Here is a 19939-nt window from a genome sequence, read left to right as displayed (position 1 = left end):
ATCTGCCTGAAGAGGTTTGGAATGCCAATAAAAATATCTGGAAAATAATTTCACAAAGGACACTTATTAGTAAGGAAGAGATGTGAGCATCAGAATTTAAGGTAGGAAGGGATAGGCTAACTCTGCTGTTTTCTGCGAAGTCTTTTGAGTTTATGATTAGGACTGCCCTTATGTATAAAGCTGTTAACCACCAAGCCTTGAAGGGAAAAGATAAACAATGCTGCCAGACTTTTGATTTCACAAAAAGAAGTCAATGAGACTCCTTTATCTCGACTGATTCCATTGTTGCTTTGCCCCGATCACAGGAAGTATTTTGAAAGTAAAGGACTACTTTTAAAGTTCTTTTATTTATTGATGTTTATTAAAATAGTATATTTTTTCAATATAGGTTCTTGCTCTGTTGCCCAGGCTAGAGTGCAGTGGCATGATCATGACTCACGACAGCCTTCACCTCCCTTACTCAAGTGACCCGCCTCCCCCACCTCAGTCTTCCAAGAAGTTACGAATACAGGCATGTTCTTTTGATATTAGACAATGTCCCTGGCCACCCAGAGCCTCATGAGTTAAACACTGAAGGCTTCAAAGTGGTCTATGTGCCCCCAAACACAGTGTCTCTAATTCAATCTTGTGATCAGGGGAGTCATAAGACCCTTTAAGGCTCATTACACCTGATACTCTATGGAAAGGATTGTCAACACTCTGGAAGAGAGTCCTGATAAAGAGAACACCATAGAAGTCTGGAAAGATGCCATTAAAAGTTAAAATATGCCATTAAAGATACCATCATAAAAGTTTGGAAAGATACCCATTAAAGATGCCATTGTTGTTACAGAAAAAACTGTGAAGGCCACCAAGCCTAAAGCAGTAAGTTCCTGCTGGAAAAAACTGTGTGCCAATGATGTGCATGACTTCACTGAATTTACAACAGAGCCAATTAAACAAATCATAAAAGAGGTTGTGAATGTGGCAAAAAAAAAAAGGTGGGAGCTGAAGAATTTCAAGATATAGATATTGGAGAAATTCAAGACCTAATAGACACCACACCAGAGGAATTAACAGAAGACGACTTGCTGGAAATGAGCACATCTGCACGAGTGTCAGGTGATGGGGAAGAAGATGCGAAAACAGCTCCAGAAAACAGTTGACATGAAAGAATCTGGCAGAAATCTTCTAATTATTCAAGACTGCTTTTGACTTATTTTACAACATGGACCCTTCTATGATGCAAGCACTGAGTCTACAGCAAATATTGGAAAAAGGATTGGTACTGTATAAAAACATTTTAAAGAAATTAAAAAGCAAAAAAGTCAGACAAATCAAAATCTATTTCTGAAAAGTTAGAGCAAGTGTGCCTGTCTCTCCGGCTTCCCCTTTCACCTGCCCCACCTCTTCCACCTCTGTTGTCCCTGACACAGAATCACCAACTCCTCTTCTTCTTTCTCCTCAGCCACTCAATGCAAAGATGATGACAATAAAGATCTTTATGATAATTAACTGTCGTTGAATGAAGAGTATATATATTTATTTTCTTGTCCTTATTATTTTAATAACATTTTGCTCTATATTAATTTATTATGAAAATATAGTACATATTATAAATATAACTAATAAATATGTGTTAATTGACATTTACATTATACTAAAAGCTTCCAGTGAACACTGGGCTACTAGAAATTAACTTTTAGGGGAGCCAAAAGTTGTGCTTGAATATTCCATGACATAGGAAGGGAGAGTTGGTGCCCTAACCTCTGTGTTGTTCAGGGACCAACTTTAATCATTATTTCACTATTATCTGAAATTTTTGGTTGTATTTTTTTATATCAGTGTTTGTAGGTGGTTCATTGTGTATTAATATTGTGTTGCTACAAAGGAATACCTGAGGTTGGATAATTTATAAACAAAAGAGGTTTATTTGGCTCACAGCTCTGGAAGCTAAGAAGCATGGCATTGGCATTGGCATCTGGTGACAGCCTCAGGCTGCCTCCATTCATGGCAGAAAAAGAAGGGTAGCCAGCTTGTGCAGAGATCATGTGGCAAGAGAGGAAGCAAGAGAGAGGCAGGAGGTGCCAGGCCCTGTAAACAATCAGCTCTTGTAGAAACTAGTGGCGGGAACTCCCCCATCTCTGAGGAAGGGCATCAATACACTCCTGAAGGATCTGCCCCATGACACAGACAGTTCCCACTAGGTCCCACCTGTCAACACTGCCACACTGGGAACCAAATTTCAACATAGGATCTGGTGGGGACAAACATTAAATACAAACCATAGCATGAGGGATAATAAGCAGTAATCAGTCTTCTCACTGCCGAGCAGAGGCTCAGAGGACAGTAACTTATTGTTATTCTAAGACGCAACGTTTTTAGTGATAATTCTTATTATTTGAAATGCCTTTGGCCACCAGTGCCCACAGTATTTTGGGTAAAATAATCTACTGCCATTTTTATTTGGGTTAGAATTGTGTATATGTCTTAGTTCTTTTGGGAGAAAGAATATTCACTGCATTTGTAAATGTTAGAACTGGTTATTCACTCTTCCTACAATACTCTTTTTACAAATTTAATAGCTCATTCTCAGGATAATATTCTCAAACTTGCTTGCTATTTTGTACTAGTTAAACATGAAATAAGAAGAAACACAGCTAGCCTTTCCCCAAATTTAGACACATTCAATAGGGACAACACTTGCCTACTTTTCAATTGTATAAATCCTATAAATTGGATCCTATTTTGAAAATATATGACTGAATCCCCCACATAGTGTTTTTCCTATTGATTATGCATTGTCATGTCATTATTTATAGATTTAGTAAAGAATTATCACAAATTCAATATTGCTTTTTCATTTTTATTATTTAAAATTTTTAGATTTCTGTAAAATATGTACATGCCTTTGTGAATATTTTAAGGCAAACCTTGAGGAGATAGTATAGCAGAGATAACTAGAATGCCATTTACTTAGTATTTTTAGAAGATTTTTCAGTATCTGCTTAATGTGTGGGCTGAACTTTGCTAAACAGAATCACTAAACATAAGAGTGACAGAAAAGATAGTTTTATAATATCTATTATGCCAATGCAGATTAAATAAAATCTGTAAAAACACTTCATACAAATATTATGAAAGAATGATTTCAGAAACCTCCTTTGTACAGGAAAACACTAGTAGATTAGAGTATAGAGGAACAGGATTCTTTATTCTGATAAACATTTAGGAATAATTTTGGCATGAAAAATTAAGTCAGATTTTGTGTATGTCATAAATAACAATGTAATAGTATATTTATATATAACTTTCATCTAAGGAATGCCAAAGCAATTTGAGGTTTGAATGTATACTTTTGAAACACAAGGAAAGAAAGCTACCCACCTTCCTTCCATTAGCATTTATATTGAGAACCCAATAGAGTTTGGCTAACACAAAGATTGAACACCAATTACAAGTTTGCTGGTTTCCATAGAGTCACATGAGAGCATATCATGTTGTCTTGGAAACAAAAGTGTCTGTAAACACAATCATTCCCCATATAGATTGTGAGAGCAGCTATGGACACTTTCTTGGATTCCAAACTGTACAAACTGTATGTTCATATTCCCATTACCATGGTAACAAGGACCAGTGTCCATTAAACAAGATGAAAAAGATTAACCATTTGACTCTTTGAAAGTGACCCATATCTAACAATTTTTTTTTGTTTCTGTGCTTCCTAGAGCCATAACGCAAAATAAGCCTAAATAAAAACTATGTTTATGGTGTGTGTATGTTATTCTATACATTTAACTTGCTTTCTATGGACTGTATGAAATTTAAAATATTTGATGAATCAGTACTCTCCTTTCAGTTATAACTGATGTAAACCTAGTTGTGTTTTTACCTACTTTTACTGTGGTTTGAAATGCAAGTTGAAATTTAATTGTCCTGTCACAATATTAAGAGGTGGCAACTGTAAGAGGTGTTGAAGCCAGAGGACTTCCTCCTCATGGGTGGGACTGGCATCACTAAAAACAGGGCGAGTATGGCCTCCTCTTGACCTCTCTTGTCCTATTCTCTGCTGCCACGTGATGAAGAGTAAGGAGGCTATTGCCAGATGCCAACAATTCAATATTGGACTTTCCAGCCTCCAGAACTATGAGCCAATACATTTCAATTCATTGTAAATTACCCAGTCTAAGGCATTCTGCTATAGCAGTACAAAATATTCTAAGATATTCATATATTTCTTCAGTCTCCTCTCTATTTATCACAGTTAAATCCATATTATTAGTGTTGTTTTTAAGAGAGATGAGATTTCTTGTTATAGAAACTACAGTTCTCTTAATGGTTGTATTAAAATCAATAAAGTATTGTGGAAAACTGAAAAGTTTACACATGTAGTCTGTTTGGATATATTTAAGTGTTACTATATATATTCTATAGAAACTGAATTGCAAAAGTCTTGCATGCACCTACAAAAAAATTTAAATGTGACAAAGTTGATTAGTGGTAGGAAATTTTCAATTTATTTACTAAAAAAGTAAGAACTTGTACTACAATCCTCCTTTATTGATTCTTGCCCATAATTTAAGAAGATGCACATATTTCTTATGTGAACACATCTATTTTTGATATCTCTATGAGTGTTTTGTGGTTTAAACATATCAACATTCACATAACTAATCCCTTTTAGATGAAAATTATTTCTAAATAACTCAATATTAATAAAATACAACAAAAACCTTCACAAATGTATTTTTGCTTACATCTATATTTTTAGTAAGATGTTGTATTAGCCCATCCTTATACTGCTGGAAAGAACTAACTGAGACTGGGTAATTTATCAAGGAAAGGGGTTTACTTGACTCACAATTCCACAGGCTGTAGAGGAAACATGGCTGGGAGACCTCAGGAAACTTAATCATAGCCGAAAGCAAAATGAAAGCAGACACATCTTACCATGGAGGAACAAGAGAAAGAGACAGGGAGGGGAGAGAGAGAGAGAAAGAGAGAGGGAGAGAGAGAGAGAGAGAGAGAGAAGAGAGAGAAAGAGCTACAAACTTTCAAAGAACCAGATCTCATGAGAACTCACTCACTGCCACAAGAACAGCAGGGGGATATCCGCCCCCCTGATCCAATCACCTCCCACCAGGTCCCTCTTCCAGCATTGGGAATTACAATTTGACGTGACATTTGGGTGGTGACACAGAGCAAAACTATATCAAATGGATTCCAGATATGTTTTTTTCTTACATAAAACTCTGTAGATACAGTTAATATTACATATTATCTTTGGCAATGTTCCCTGATAATTATGCAAATTATTATATAAAACTGAAGTGTATCTTTATACTACTTTAGCAAAAATGCAATATTCTTGTACTAAAATTACCACACTGTAAACTTACGCATACAAATGTAAGATACATATAAAAATTAAGTACCTTACACAAACACAGCATTTTTTGCACATATCTATCCATGAGAAACTTGCAGTCACTTTTTAATTAATCAGTGCAAGAAATTTCAACGTTGAATTAAAAATGAAGCAACTTAATAGTAAAAGCAACAAATACATTAGTTTCTCAGGCTGGGCTCCATGTCTCATGCTTATAATCCCAGCACTTTGGGAGGCTGAGGCAGGCAGATCACCTGATGTCAGGATTTTGAGACCAGCTTAGCCAACATGGTGAAACCTCGCCTCTTCTAAAAATACAACAAAATAGCCAGGTGTGGTGGTGCATGCCGGTAATCCTAGCTATCAGGTGGTTGAGGAGAGTCCAAGAGAGAATAATGAATGAAGCAGAGTCTGAATGTTAGATGACCACTGTCATTGAGTTTTGCATTCAGACTCACTTCAGATTACAAGGTACAATGGAGAGGTGCCAGTGTTATTCATGAAACACAAACAAGAGGGGTAGACAGCCTTTGGTAACAGAAAGTGGCATAATAACAGGATTTTAAAGATGTGTTTCCTATTGTACTCCATATTGCTTAATATCCAAGTATTGCTCAAATAAACAAGCCTCAGTTTTCTTGCAATAAATATGTGTAATAGAGATTACACATATTTACACATAGAGATACACATGTTGTTGTTGAAATGAATTCAAGTTTGTTCATTACACTTTCCTCTTTCCTACACTGTGGTGCTCTGTCAGTGGCCAGGTTCGTTGAAAGTAAGCCTACTTGTGAGGTATGTTTCTCTGGATTAGGTAATGTCAATTTACAAAGTCGTAAAGGGCTTGTTCTTTCATTTCTTCTGACCACACTCGTCTGCTAGATACTGGGACCTCAGTAAATGCTGTATCTATGCCTACTGCAGGAATATACCATTATCCTTACGAACCAAGTATTCTTTGTGACTACTTGAACATTACTATTGAATAAAACTCTTCAGGATTTTGACGGTGTCCAATTCAGATTATGCTATCGAGTCTGATTACTCCCAACTCAGTTTCATAGAGGAAGTGGCCAATGTCCAAGTGAATAGTGGAGTTTTAAATTTATTCTTCTTATTATTTTTGTCATTATTTTTTGTCAGGGGACTATTTTGAACAGTTTTCTGGTGGGTTCCAACCATGTATCATTTCTTTCCCAGGGCAAAACAGGAAAAAACTGCTTTAAGATTATGGAATTTTACTTAATTATTGAAAAAGTTTTAAATTACTTTAAAGTTTCAGAGGCAAAGCTGTGGAAAAAATGACATTAACTCTAACTCCATGTCAATTTCAACTTGATGACCATATAACGTATTCCATTTTAATGTGATAAAATAGTAAGTTACACTCATTAATTTTTAAAATATGAAATCAAACCTGCATTGCTGGAAAAATCCTTACCTGACCCTGATGGCTTATCAGTTAGGTATATTGCTGGACTTAATTTATTAAAATTTTTTGGATCTTGCATCTGTGTTCATGAGGGCTATTTGTCTTTAGATTTTTATTGTATTAAAACAATTCTTGTAGTGTCTTTTTCTGATTGTGATATTAGGTTAATACTGGCCTCAAAAGAAAGTGGCAAATGTTTACCCCTCTTCTATTTAGTGGAATATTTTAGATATAATTCATACTATTTCCTTTTAAAATGTTTTGTAGATTGCCTTTTTGAAGCCATTTGATACCAACACTATTGTGTAAGGATTCATTATGATGTCCATTTCTAAGAGATATAAGTCTCTTCAGATTACTGTTATTCATGGTAGGGTTTTGATATTCACACCTTTAATGAATTCATTTTTATTCAGGTTATAAATTTTTTTCATAGTGTCTTTGTTATGTGTCCTTATTTTCCATCTTACATCTTTGGGGTCTCTAATAAGGTCCAATATTTAATATTTGATAATTATCACGTTATAATTCCATCAGTCTGTTCTCACACTGCTAATAAAGATATACCTGAGACTGAATAATTCATAAGGAAAGAGAGGTTTAATAGACTCATAGTTTCACATAGTTGGGGAGGCCTCACAATTATGGCAGAAAGCAAAGGAGGAGCAAAGGCACATCTTACATGGCAGCAGGCAAAAGGGCATGTTCAGGGGAACTCCCCTTTATGAAATCTTCTGATCTCGTGAGACTTTTTCACTATCATGAGAACAGAATGGGAAAAACCTGCCGCCATGATTCAATTACTTCATGCTGGGTCTCTCCCGTGACACGTTGGGATTATTACAATTCAAGATGAAATTTTGGTGGAGACACAGAGCCAAACCATATCAATAATCTATTAACCTGTCCTACCTCCTAGATATCTAATAGGCATCTCAATGATAATATGACCCAAATAGAGTTTCTAGTACATACCCCTTTTCAAAAATATTTAATTTCAAATACTAAGTATTTATAACATTGTCTAATCAGTTTCTCAAACCACAGTTTTATGTGCCATCCTTTCTTTTTCCCTTTCTCATTATTATTCATATCAAATTATTCAATAGATATTGCTAGTTTTCCATCAATATATATCTCTAACATCTTCTCTCTTGTACTATTGCCACCACATAACTCTTTGCATTCTGGCTTTTCTTTTTCTCTCTTCTTCTCTGCAGCTGCTTTTTCTCTGTTTCTATGCCCTGATAATTCTAACCAATTCAATTTCCTGTACTACCATCTCTGTCTGCTTCATTTACTGCAATGCTAAACTCTATTGGAATTTTACTTCCCTATGGTATGGACTGGCAACAATTTCTGAAGAGTTAGCTGGAGCAATTACAGAGCTAACTTCATTTTGTTCCATTTTCTCGGGATTGTAATGCTGTGCAGCCTTTGGTCCAATGGCTAAATAATTGTTTTACATATTCTATTGAATTTTCTAGTTACTTACTGCAAGAAGATGGTTGACATAAAACTAAATATTTCATGGGCAGAAGCGGACATCTCTTCATTATTTTCTAAATATATTTTTGTAGGATATAGAATGATGGGTTGATAATTTCCTTGCCACCAGTACTTTAAAGATCTTTCTAATTTCTTCTGACTTGCATTTTCTAATGTAAGTCTGCAGTTATCTGTATTCTGTCCTCCTACCTGTAACTTTTTTTTCTTGCTTCTCTTAAGATTTGTAACCTCCCCTGATTTTTGGCAGCTTATTATATGCCCTGGTAAAATTTTCTTAATTTTCATCCTATTTGAGGTTTACTAAGCTATTATCTATATGTTTATATTTTTAATATAATTTGAAAACATTTATGATTATTTATTTAGACTTGTTTTTAGTCTCCCCTTTTACTCTTCTATTTATAGGACTTGATTATAAAAACAAAAAGCCTTAGGTCTCTTTGTATTGTCCCTTAGGTTTCTGAAACTCTGTTTATGTATTTATACTTTTGTTTTTATTTATTTATTTATATTTTTGAGACAGGGTCTTGCTCTGTCCCCCAGGCTGTAGTGCAATGGTGCAATCTTGGCTCACTGCAACCTCTGCCTCCTGGTTTCAAGCGGTTCTTCTGCCTCAGCCTCTCAAATAGCTGGGATTTAGAGGCATGCACCAACATGCCCCACAAATTTTTGTATTTTTAGTACAGACAGGATTTCAATATGTTGGCCATGCTGGTCTCAAACTCCTGGCCTCAGGTGATCTGCCCACTTCAGCCTCCCAAAGTGCTAGGATTATGGGCATGAGCCACAGCACCTGGCCAATTCATTTATTTTTTAACCATTATCTCTCTGTTTCTTCCTTTCTTTTTTTTTTAAATCATTTCCTATCATGAATTCCAGTTCACTCATCTATTATTGTGAAGGTTTTTATCTGCTACTAATCTGATTAAGCACAATTTTTATTTCAGATATTGTTTCATTGCTAAATTTTTACTTGATCCCAATTCTTATCATCCACCTCTCTCCTCACGTTTATGTTTTCCTGTAATCATTGAGAACGTTTTGTACTTGTCACAATTTTTTATGTTTTTGTTTTGTTTTGTTGTCTTTTTGTTTTTTTATCAATTTTTATTATAGTATGATTGATAAATTTGCATATATATAAAATGTATGACATCTTTTGATATATTTCTAAACCACACAATGATTACCATAATTAAGCCAATTAATTTATACATCACCTCACATAGTTACATCTTTTTGTGTGTGATGAGATCTTCTTGAGATCTTCTCTCTTAGCAATTTTCAAGTGTAAAATACATTATCATTACTTATAATCACCATGCACTGCATTAGGTCTCCAATTTTTACTCATCTTATAACTAAAGGTTTCTATCCTTTGTCCAACGTCTCCCCTTTTCCCCCATATCCTCATCCCTGGTAATCACCATTATACTCTTTGTTGCTATGAGTTCAAATTTTTTAATCTTTTTAAAGGTTTCCAGTGTAAGTGAGATGACACAGTATTTATTATAAAGTCCCTGTTGGCTTATTTTATCATTGTAGGTTTTTTTTTTAAGCCTATTATTTGTTCTACTGTTTTATGGGTTATACTTTACATTTTTACATATCTAGTGAGTTTTAATTCGTTTCTATGTATTGTGAATTTCATGGAGCTAAATACTATTTTTTTTAAGTGGAAGTATTTGTTTGGGCTGACAGATTAGTTATGTGTGAATCACCTAGATCTTATAACACTTGTTTTTAAGTTAGTTAAGTTTGTAAATTACTGTCAAGCTGAAATAACAGGATAAAAATCTATTTTAAAAGTGTTTATTTAAGTGCAAAGATGAGAATGGTCATTTAGGTAACACAGACTTCAAAGAAATGGAGTTAGTGCTTCAAAGCTGGAAAGATAAGGTCTTGCCTGTACAGGCAGAAAGCAAGGAAATTTAACAGGATTACAGCATTAGTTATGCAAGGTTGGTTTATGAGTTGCAGCAATGTGATTAGTTGTAGCTGGGTTTTTTCTTCCAATTTGAAAGACTATATTTAACATTCCATCTTAGATTCTGTGATGGCATGATGACTTTGTGTCAAAGAAGTAAGAGGAAAGTTAGTCTACGATGAAGAAATAATATATTATAAGAGAAAAGTTAATATGTAATGAAAATATAATATAATGAAGACTTATTTGAACTATTGGCAAATGTGCCATCACCAAAATATGAGTTGTAATGATATCCTACCTGACGTGTATTTGCCTCTGTCACCACATGTAACCTCAGCCATTATCTTTGAATCTTTTATTCTCATATTTGTTTGCACGTCTCAGTCTTACGCAGTCCTTCTTTTGCCTGTCTTCTTACGTCCTTTCACTGGAACTGTACATGTGCATTTACTATGTTTTTTAAAATCTCTTCATTGAATACTTCTTTCATCCTCTCAAATTTACTAATCCTTGGAGATTTCTCCCTAATCGATATACTAATCAATTGAAGTTTCCTTTTTAATCATTCCTACTTGCTTCAGTCATGAAAATGTAATAAATATCCTTCAGGTTTTCTATACCTGCTATCCAAACATTTGTTTTTCTTATTCCTTAATGTACTTCACTCTCTTTTAAAATTGTCCTACATATTTAGGTTATTCACAGTACTTTCTTCTGCTATCTCTATGTAACTCCTTGTTACTCCTCAGAATTACATAAAATTGTAGCTTGAGCCTACTCTAGCTCACTGACTTAACATTTGGAATATTAATATAACCCCTCCTATTAATGTGACCATATCACCATATAGCTAACATTTTCATTTCATTGAATCTAATTGTTTTCTCTGCTTCTTGTCATTTTTTATAGTTTTAGTGACATTACACTTTTATGGTTCTCCCTGTTAATCTTCGTAGTTCATTCTTCTCTTCTATGAAGTAAAATATAGTAATCCCTCCTTGGATACATTCCATGTCCCCCAGGGCATGCTTGAAACCATGGCTGCTATCAACCTTTCTTTATTTACATTATTTCTTTATTCTTTTTACTTGCTGTTATTTTACTCAAGCCCCTGACTTTACATAACACCTCCAAAATTATTCCATGTACTTTTCTAGTCTCAATATCTCCCTTGAGATTGAACCTCATATGGTAATCTACTAGGTATCTAACTTTTAATATGACATCTCATATTTAATATAATCAAAATAGAGTTCTTACTTCAAAATACTCTTTCATAAACAATTGTGTTATCCAGTCTTTCTCATCTTAATTTATTTGTAACATTGTCTACACCATTGATCAAAACAAAGATTTAGGTTATTCTTATTATAGTGTCTCTTTTATCATTATTATTCACATCACATTACTCAACAAATATTGCCATTTCCCATCAGTCTGTATTCGTATTATCTTGTCTATAACACTAATGCTACCATACAAATCTTAGTAACCTGGAAATATTACCCCTGTTAGTTTCTTTTTTTCTCATTTTATTTTTTCATAATTGAACCTCTACTGAGTAACCAAAAGGGCTTTCAGTACCCTCCATGATAAACACTTTACTATAGACACACTGACACACTGACTCATCTAAAATATGAGATTATGCCTCTTCTCTGAACCCCAACTTATGACTGTTTCTTGTATCCAATTCTTTTCAGGCTTTGCTCTGTAGTTTTTCCTACTGTTGTAAATACTATTTCTCTCTTCCAAATATTTCTGTCTATTAACAAATCTTCCATTATTGATAACGTCTTCAACTTCTAAATTGATCACTCACATGACACTACTAAATGTGACCATCTACTATGACCACAAAGATCATCAGTGAGTTGACTCTTCCTTTGTGTACTTACCTATAAATTCTTTACTATATTTGAATATATATGTGGATGAGTTTTATGTGCTGTGCCCACTTTAACACTTTTTTCTCCATCTGTGCACCAGTCTTGTGTTTCCAAGTTGCAATTTACGTTTTGTAATTAACCCCACCATAACAGTGAGTCCGTATATATATATTTATATATACACATATATATAACATTAATTAAATTGTATTTTAACATTCATACCTGCCTTATACATAAGACAACTAGTTAAAGGTTGGGGTTAGTTTAAATTGAATAAGCTGCCACTTATATCCTGTAGATTGAGGAGAACAGAAGGGTATTTTCTAACCTCCAAACAACCACATTAATCCCACAGAAATGACACAGCTAGACTGAAATGGCTGAAATGATAGAAGTAGAATTCGGATTACAGATAAGAGTGAAGATGATCAACATTCAGGAGAGAGTCCAAATCCAATTCTAGTGAGAGGAGGTTCCAGCTGGGCTTCCTGGGTCGAGTAGGGGCTCATAAAGCTGTGAAATTCACTCATTTCCTGCAACAGGATTTACTTTGGTCCTGGATGAATAATATTGAAGACATATGCTTAACATGTTCCGAATATAAGAATTTGTGCATGTGTTTTTTTCCCCAAGAAAGCTATAAACTTCTGCTGTAAGCTTCCCTGTGTCCTCACTCCCTCTCTCCCTCCCCCGTCCCCTAAAACTAAAAGGAATGTTAAAAGCCCGTTTTTCTGTGACCAGCAGACCTTATCTATGCTCCCAATTCTGATTCCTTGTAAACACAATTTGCAAAATCTTGTGAGATCCTGTCTCCTTTGCCATGTCGCTACACAGTTATAAAGTAAATAAAACTTAAATTACAATTCCGGTTTTCCTCAAGATCTGAGACATGTTAATTGTCTTTGTTTCTCAATCTGCTAACATCTTCCCACCGCACATATTTCCCTGCCTTAAAGAGTTTAAAAGGTGATCAAAAAATTTAACACTGGCTACCCACTTGGGACCCCTTCCATGCTGTGGAAGCTTTGTACTGTCGTTCTTTTTTTATTTTATTTTTATTTTTTTAAATTTTTTATTGTTATTATACTTTAAGTTCTAGGGTATATGTGCATAATGTGCAGGTTTGTTACATATGTATACTTGTGCCATGTTGGTGTGCTGCACCCATCAACTCGTCAGCACCCATCAACTCGTCATTTACATCAGGTATAACTCCCAATGCTCAATAAAGCCTACAGCTTTTTTTCTCTCAGTCCGATCCATGTCTCACTCTCACTGTGGGCTGCCATCACACCAAATCTTTGGCGTGGCTAAGGCAAGAACCTTTGGCGTTACATTTTGGCAAGTCAGCCAGGAGGATCTCCAGGAAAGGCATTTAGACCGTCATGTGGTGAGTAGGATTGGACCTCTTTCGCTTGCTATTCTGTCCTGTCCTTCCTTAGAATTCGGAGTCTAAACCGGGCACCTGTTGGCCACTTAAAGGCGATTAGCGTGGCTGCCGGACTAAAGACACAGGTGTCAGGCTGTCTGGAAAAGGGCTCTCTAACAACCCCCAACCCTCTGGGACTGGGAACGTTGGTTAGTCTGGACCCAGTTCCTACTCTTTCACTCTCCATGGTGGTCCCAAAGTATACCCGGGAGTTATCAGTGGGTGTTCTAGTCTCCCAGATTTCCTGGTTGAGACCATGGCCCCACAAGAGGCTCCCCTGCAAGGGTTACTGAGAGTGAGACTGCTACATCTTCTGACCCCTGCCTCCTGGGTTCCTAATGTCTGCTGGCTAGACCTCTTTCCTATCTCGCAAGCAAGATTATTCCTGCTAGGCAGGATCAAGATTCCCTACTTAGAAGTCTAAAATTCGTGGGGTGGTGCCCAGAAGATCCCTGTTCATGGTGCCCTCCAGGGTTTAGGCAAGTGTCACCATTGATGGCTATTTTGAAGCACCAGTTTCCCCACCATAGTGGATGGTCCCCCACATCAGGACAATTTAAAGACAGGTCTGTAATTTTCATGTGGATAATAGAAGCTTTAGGGCATTTCCTCCACTACTCCCCAGACAGACTTTCCCCTTCCTTGGGGCCTCTCAAGTACAATCTGGGGTGCATGGGTACAGCTCGTAGAGCCGTTGAATTGCTATTTGAACCATTCATTAGCTGATATTGGAAGGAAGAAAATATAGTCAGTTGGGACACAGGACACTGGTACCAGCTTAAGAGAGGGGCTTACTCCTTTGACTGCAAGTGGGGACAGAAGGCTAGAGTACAGCAGCTGTTCTCTCGGCCCTGGCCTAGAGGACATCCACCACCCCCTTTAAGCTTACTAAGCCTCCTGTCACTAATTCAGAGACTCCTCCTTGAAGGACAGTTTTATGGTCAGGCCCACGTAAATTGGGCCTTAGCATGCAAACATCAGTGGTGCCCCCGACCCAGGGCTTGCCACCCTGGAACAGGTAGGACACATTGGCAGAAGGACCAAAATAAATCCAACAGTCCTTGTGCCCCATTTAGTGGTCAATGGGCACACGGCAGGGGCAAGGGAAGTTTCCATCCCGGCGGTAAGCATGGTTAAATCCGGTAGATGGAGGGCTCAGAAAAAGCGGCCGTGAGCTTTGAGCACAACTGGACCTGACCCTTGGGGGACACCCTGAGGGAAGATGACTCCCAGGACTTACCAGGGGTGCAGACATGCCTGTGTTTAAAACTCCAGAAGGGCACCACACCTTCAAAACCGGACACTCCCTTAAGATGTATCCTGAATAACTGGGACAAATTTGACCCTGAAACCTTAAAAATGAAGCGGCCGATTTTCTTCTGTACCACTGCCTGGCCACAGCATTCCTTACAAAATGGAGAAACTTGGCCCCCTGAGGGAAGTATTAATTATAACACCCTTCTACAACTGGATCTCTTCTGTAAACAGGAAGGTAAAGGGAGTGAAGTCCTTATGTACAGACTTTCTTTGCCCTTCATGACAATACTGACCTGTGCCAAGCCTGCAAGCTTTGCCCAAATGACAAAGGCCCACAATTGCCTCCATACTCAAGGCCTCTTCCCTCAGCCCCACTCTCCTCCCCCACTGACTCTACTCCATCCAGCCCCACTGAAGTGTTAAAGGCACACCGGAAAGAAAATGTAAACTCCATGAGCCAGGCACCCAAACTATGTCCCTTACAAGCAGTAGGAGAAGAATTTGGGCCCATTCACCTGCATTCCCCCTTCTCACTCTCAGATTTAAAACAAATAAAGGCAGATTTAGGGAAATTCTTGGATGATCCTGGTAACTATATAGATGTCCTGCAAGGAAGGAGGCAGTCCTTTGATCTAACATGGAGAGATATCATGTTGCTTCTTGATCAGACCTTCAGTCCTACCGAAAAAGAAGAAGCTTTAGCAGCAGCCCAGCAATTTGGGGATCTGTGGTACCTTAGCTAGGCAAATGATCAAATAAGGCTGGAGAAGAGGGAAAAATTCCCCACAGGCAACAGACAGTCCCCACTGTAAACCCTCATTGGGATTCTGACTCATGGAAATTGGAGCCACAGGCATTTGCTGACTTGCATTTTAGAAGGGTTGAGGAAGACTAGGAAAAAGCCTATGAACTACTCAATGCTACCCACAATTACACAGGGAAAAGAGGAAAACCCCTCCGCTTTTCTAGAAAGCCTAAGGGAGGCCCTAAGAAAGCACACCTCCCTAACTCCAGATTCTATAGAAGGCCAACTTATTTTAAAGGATAAATTTATCACCCAATCAGTGGCTGACATTAGGAGAAAACTCCAAAAGTCTGTGTTAGGCCCAGAACAAAATTTGGACACATTATTAAAGCTGGCAACCTCAGTGTTCTATAACAGGGACCAAGAGGAACAGGCCAAAAGGGAAAAGCAAGATAAGAGAAAGACTGCAGCCTTAGTCATGGCCCTCAGACAGGCAGACCTTGATGGCTCAAAGGGAACCAAGAGAGGAGTAGGCCAATTGCCTAGCAGGGCTTGTTATCAGTGCAGTTTACAAGGACACGTCAAAAAAGATTGTCCAACAAAAACAAACAGCCCCCTTGCCCATGTCCAAAATGCCAAGACAATCACTGTAAGGTGCACTGCCCCAGAGGATGAAGGCCCTCTAGGCCGGAAGCACCCAACAAAATGATTCAGCAACAGGACTGAGGGTACCTGGGGCAAGTGCCAGCTCATGCCATCACCCTCACAGAACCCCAGGCAAGTTTGACTGTTGAGGGTCAGGAAGGGGACTTCCTCCTGGATACTGGTGCGACCTTCTCAGTTTTAATCTCCTGCCCTGGACGACTGTCCTCAAAGTCCATTACTCTCCAAGAAATCTTAGGACAGCCTGTAACCAGATATTTCTCTAGCCTCCTTAGCTGCAATTGGGAGATTCTGCTGTTTTCACATGCCTTTCTTGTTATGCTCAAAGGTCCCACACCCTCATTAGGGAGGGACATATTAGCCAAAGCTGGAGCCATTATCTACATGAATATGGGGAACAAATTACTCATTTGTTGTCCCCTACTTGAAGAAGGAATCAAATTTGAAGTCTCGGCCTTAAAAGGACAATTTGGAAAGGCAAAGAATGCCCATCCAGTCCAAATCAGGCTAAAAGATCCCACCACTTTTCCTTATCAAAGGCAATATCCCTTAAGGCCTGAAGCTCTCAAAGGATTACAGAATATTTTTAAACATTTAAAAGCTCAAGGTTTAGTAAAAAAAATGTGGCAGTTCTTACAATACCCCAATCCTAGGAATACAAAAACCAAATGGCCAGTGGAGACTAGTGCAAGACCTCAGGTTTCACCTATCTAACTTCAGGCATTTTTTTCATTTGTGATAACACAGCCTATCCATGACTAAATGGCACTCTGAAAGAACTATGCTTTCTCTCCTTTACAGCACCTCCCATGTCCATATATACTGAACAAGAGTTACAAAGTCTCCTTATACCCCAGTCTCACCACATGCAAGCCCTTATTGTCCTTTTTATTGTAAGAGCCAGAATACTCGATGGGCTTGGGATTGGAATTGGTGGCATAACCTCCTCCACTCAATTATATTATAAATCATCACAAGAATTAAATGATAACATGGAACGAGTTGCTGACTCCCTGATGACCCTACAAAGCCAGCTTAATTCTCTAGCTACAGTAGTCCTTCAAAACCAAAGAGTCCTAGACATATTAACAGCTGAAAGAGGAGGAACCTGCCTCTTCTTAGGAAAAGAATGTTGCTATTTTGTTAACCAGTCAGAAATCATTACTAAAAGGTCAAAAAAATTTTTTTAAAATAATGAATAAAAAAAATAAAAAAGTAAAAAAAAAAGGAGCTTGAACATTCAAGGCCCCGGAATATGTTTAACCAATGGATATTTTGGCTCCTCCCCTGACTAGGCCCTGTGACAGTCATCCTACTATTACTTGCTTTTGGGCCTTGCATTTTTACTTCCTTGTCAAGTTTGTTTCCTCCAGGATCATGGCCATCAAGCTACAAATGGTCTTACAAATGGAACCTCAAATGAGCTCAACTCATGGCTTCTACCGAGGACCCCTGGATCGACCCACTGGTCCCTCACTAGCCTAAAAAGTTCCCTTCTGGAGGACACCACACCTGCAGGGCCCCTTCTTCACCCCTAATCAGCAGAAAGTAGCCAGAATGACCACCGCCCAGTTCCCAACAGCAGTTGTGGTGTCCCGTCTAGAGGGGGAACTGAGAGGAGGTTCCAGCTGCACTTCCTGGGTCGAGTAGGGGCTCAGAAAGCTGTGAAACTCACTCATTTCCTACATCAGGACTTACTTTGGTCCTGGATGAATAATATTAAAGATATATGCTTAAAATATTCCTAACTTCAGAATTTGTGCATGTGTTTCCTTCCCCAAGAAAGCTATAAACAGTGAAACTTCTGCTGTAAGCTTCCCTGTGTCCTCGCTCTCTCTCTCCCTTCCAACTCCCCTAAAACTAAAAGGAATGTTAAAAGCCCGTTTTTCTGTGACCAGCAGACCTTATTTATGCTCCCAATTCTGATTCCTTGTAAACACAATTTGTAAAATCCTGTGAGATCCTGTCTCCTCTGCCATGTCACTACAAGGTTATAAAGCAGATAAAACTTAAGTTACAATTCTGGTTTTCCTCAAGATCTGAGACATGTTAATTGTCTTTGTTTCTCACTCTGGTAACATCTTCCCGCCACTTGTATTTCCCACCTTAAAAAGTTTAAAAGGTGATCAAAAAATCTAACACTGGATACCTGCTCAGGACCCCTTCCATGCTGTGAAGCTTTGCACTGTTACTCTACTCAATAAAGCCTACAGCTTTTTTTCTCTTGGTCTGATCCGTGTCTCTCTCACCACGGGCTGCTGCCACACCAAATCTTTGGCATGGCTAAGGCAAGAACCTTTGGCGTTACACTAGGATTTTAAGGAACACAATAAAATGATACAGGAGATAAAATACAACACAGGCATCTTAAGGAAGAACCACACTCAGCTGATAAAGCTGAAAAACTCTGTTCAAGAATTTCAGAGTACAATCCTAAGTATTAACAGTAGAATCTACCATGCTGAGATAAGAATCTCAGAGCTCAAAGATCTGCTTTCTGATGTAACTCAGAATTAAGAAAATTAAGAAAAAATAACAAAGAGAAATACTGGAGTGTGAAAGAGACCAAATCTGTGACTCTTTTGCATCCCTTAAGGAAGAGAAATCAAACAACTTAGAAGACATGTTTTAGGATATTGTTCATGAAATTTTCCCCAACTCCATTAGAGAGGGTAACATTCAAATTTAGAAAATTCAGAGAACCTTGGTGAAATACTACCAAAGAAGACCATCCCCAAGACACATAGTCCTCAGATTCTCCAGGGATAAAATTAAAGAAAAAAAAATGTTAAAGGCAGTTGGTGAGCAGATCTTCTACAAAGAGGAGCCCATCAGACTAATAGAGGTACTTTCAGCAGAAACCTTACAAGCCAGAAGATAAAGGAGACCTATGGTCAGCATTCATAAATAAAAGCCTTTCCAACAAAGCATTACATATCCAACCCAAATAAAGTTCATAACTGGAAGAGAAATAAGATTATTTTCAGACCAGCAAATACCAAGGGATTTTGTTATCACATGACTTGCCTTAAAAGAGATCCCAAAGAGAGTGCTAAACATTACCAGCTACTACAGAAACACATTTAAGTACATAGAGCAGTGACACCATAAAGCAACCAAACAAACAAATCTTCATAATAACCAGCTAACAACATGATGACAGGAGCAAATTTGAACATATCAACATTAACTTTGAATGTAAATAGGTGAAAGTCCCCCAATTAAGGGGCAGAGTGGCAAACTGGATAATGAGGCATGACCCAATGGTATGCTGTCTTCAAGAGAGGCATCTCCCATGCAGTGACACCAAGAGGCTCAGAGTAAAGGGGCAGAGAAAAATCTACCAACCAAACAGAAAACAGAAGAAAAGAAGGGATTGCTGTTCTAATTTCAGACAGGGGGACTTTAAACCAGAAAAGACTAAAAAAGATGAAGAAGGGAATTGCATAATGGTAAAAGATGCAATTCCACAAGGAGACCTAATTAATCTTTAATATATATGCACCCCAAACAGGAGCACCATATTCATAAAGCAAGTTCTTAGACACTTATAAAGAGACTTAGGCAAGCACACAATAATGGTGGGAGACTTGAACACTTCACTGGCAGTATCAGAAAGATCACTGAGGCAGAAAACTAACAAAGATATTTAGGACCTGAACTCAATACTTGACCAAAAGAACCTAATAGATACATACAGAATACTCCACC

The sequence above is a fragment of the Macaca mulatta genome, chromosome 2, assembly GCF_049350105.2.
Source record: "Macaca mulatta isolate MMU2019108-1 chromosome 2, T2T-MMU8v2.0, whole genome shotgun sequence".
Lineage (NCBI taxonomy): Eukaryota > Metazoa > Chordata > Mammalia > Primates > Cercopithecidae > Macaca > Macaca mulatta.
Note: the sequence above shows the minus strand (reverse complement) of the source record.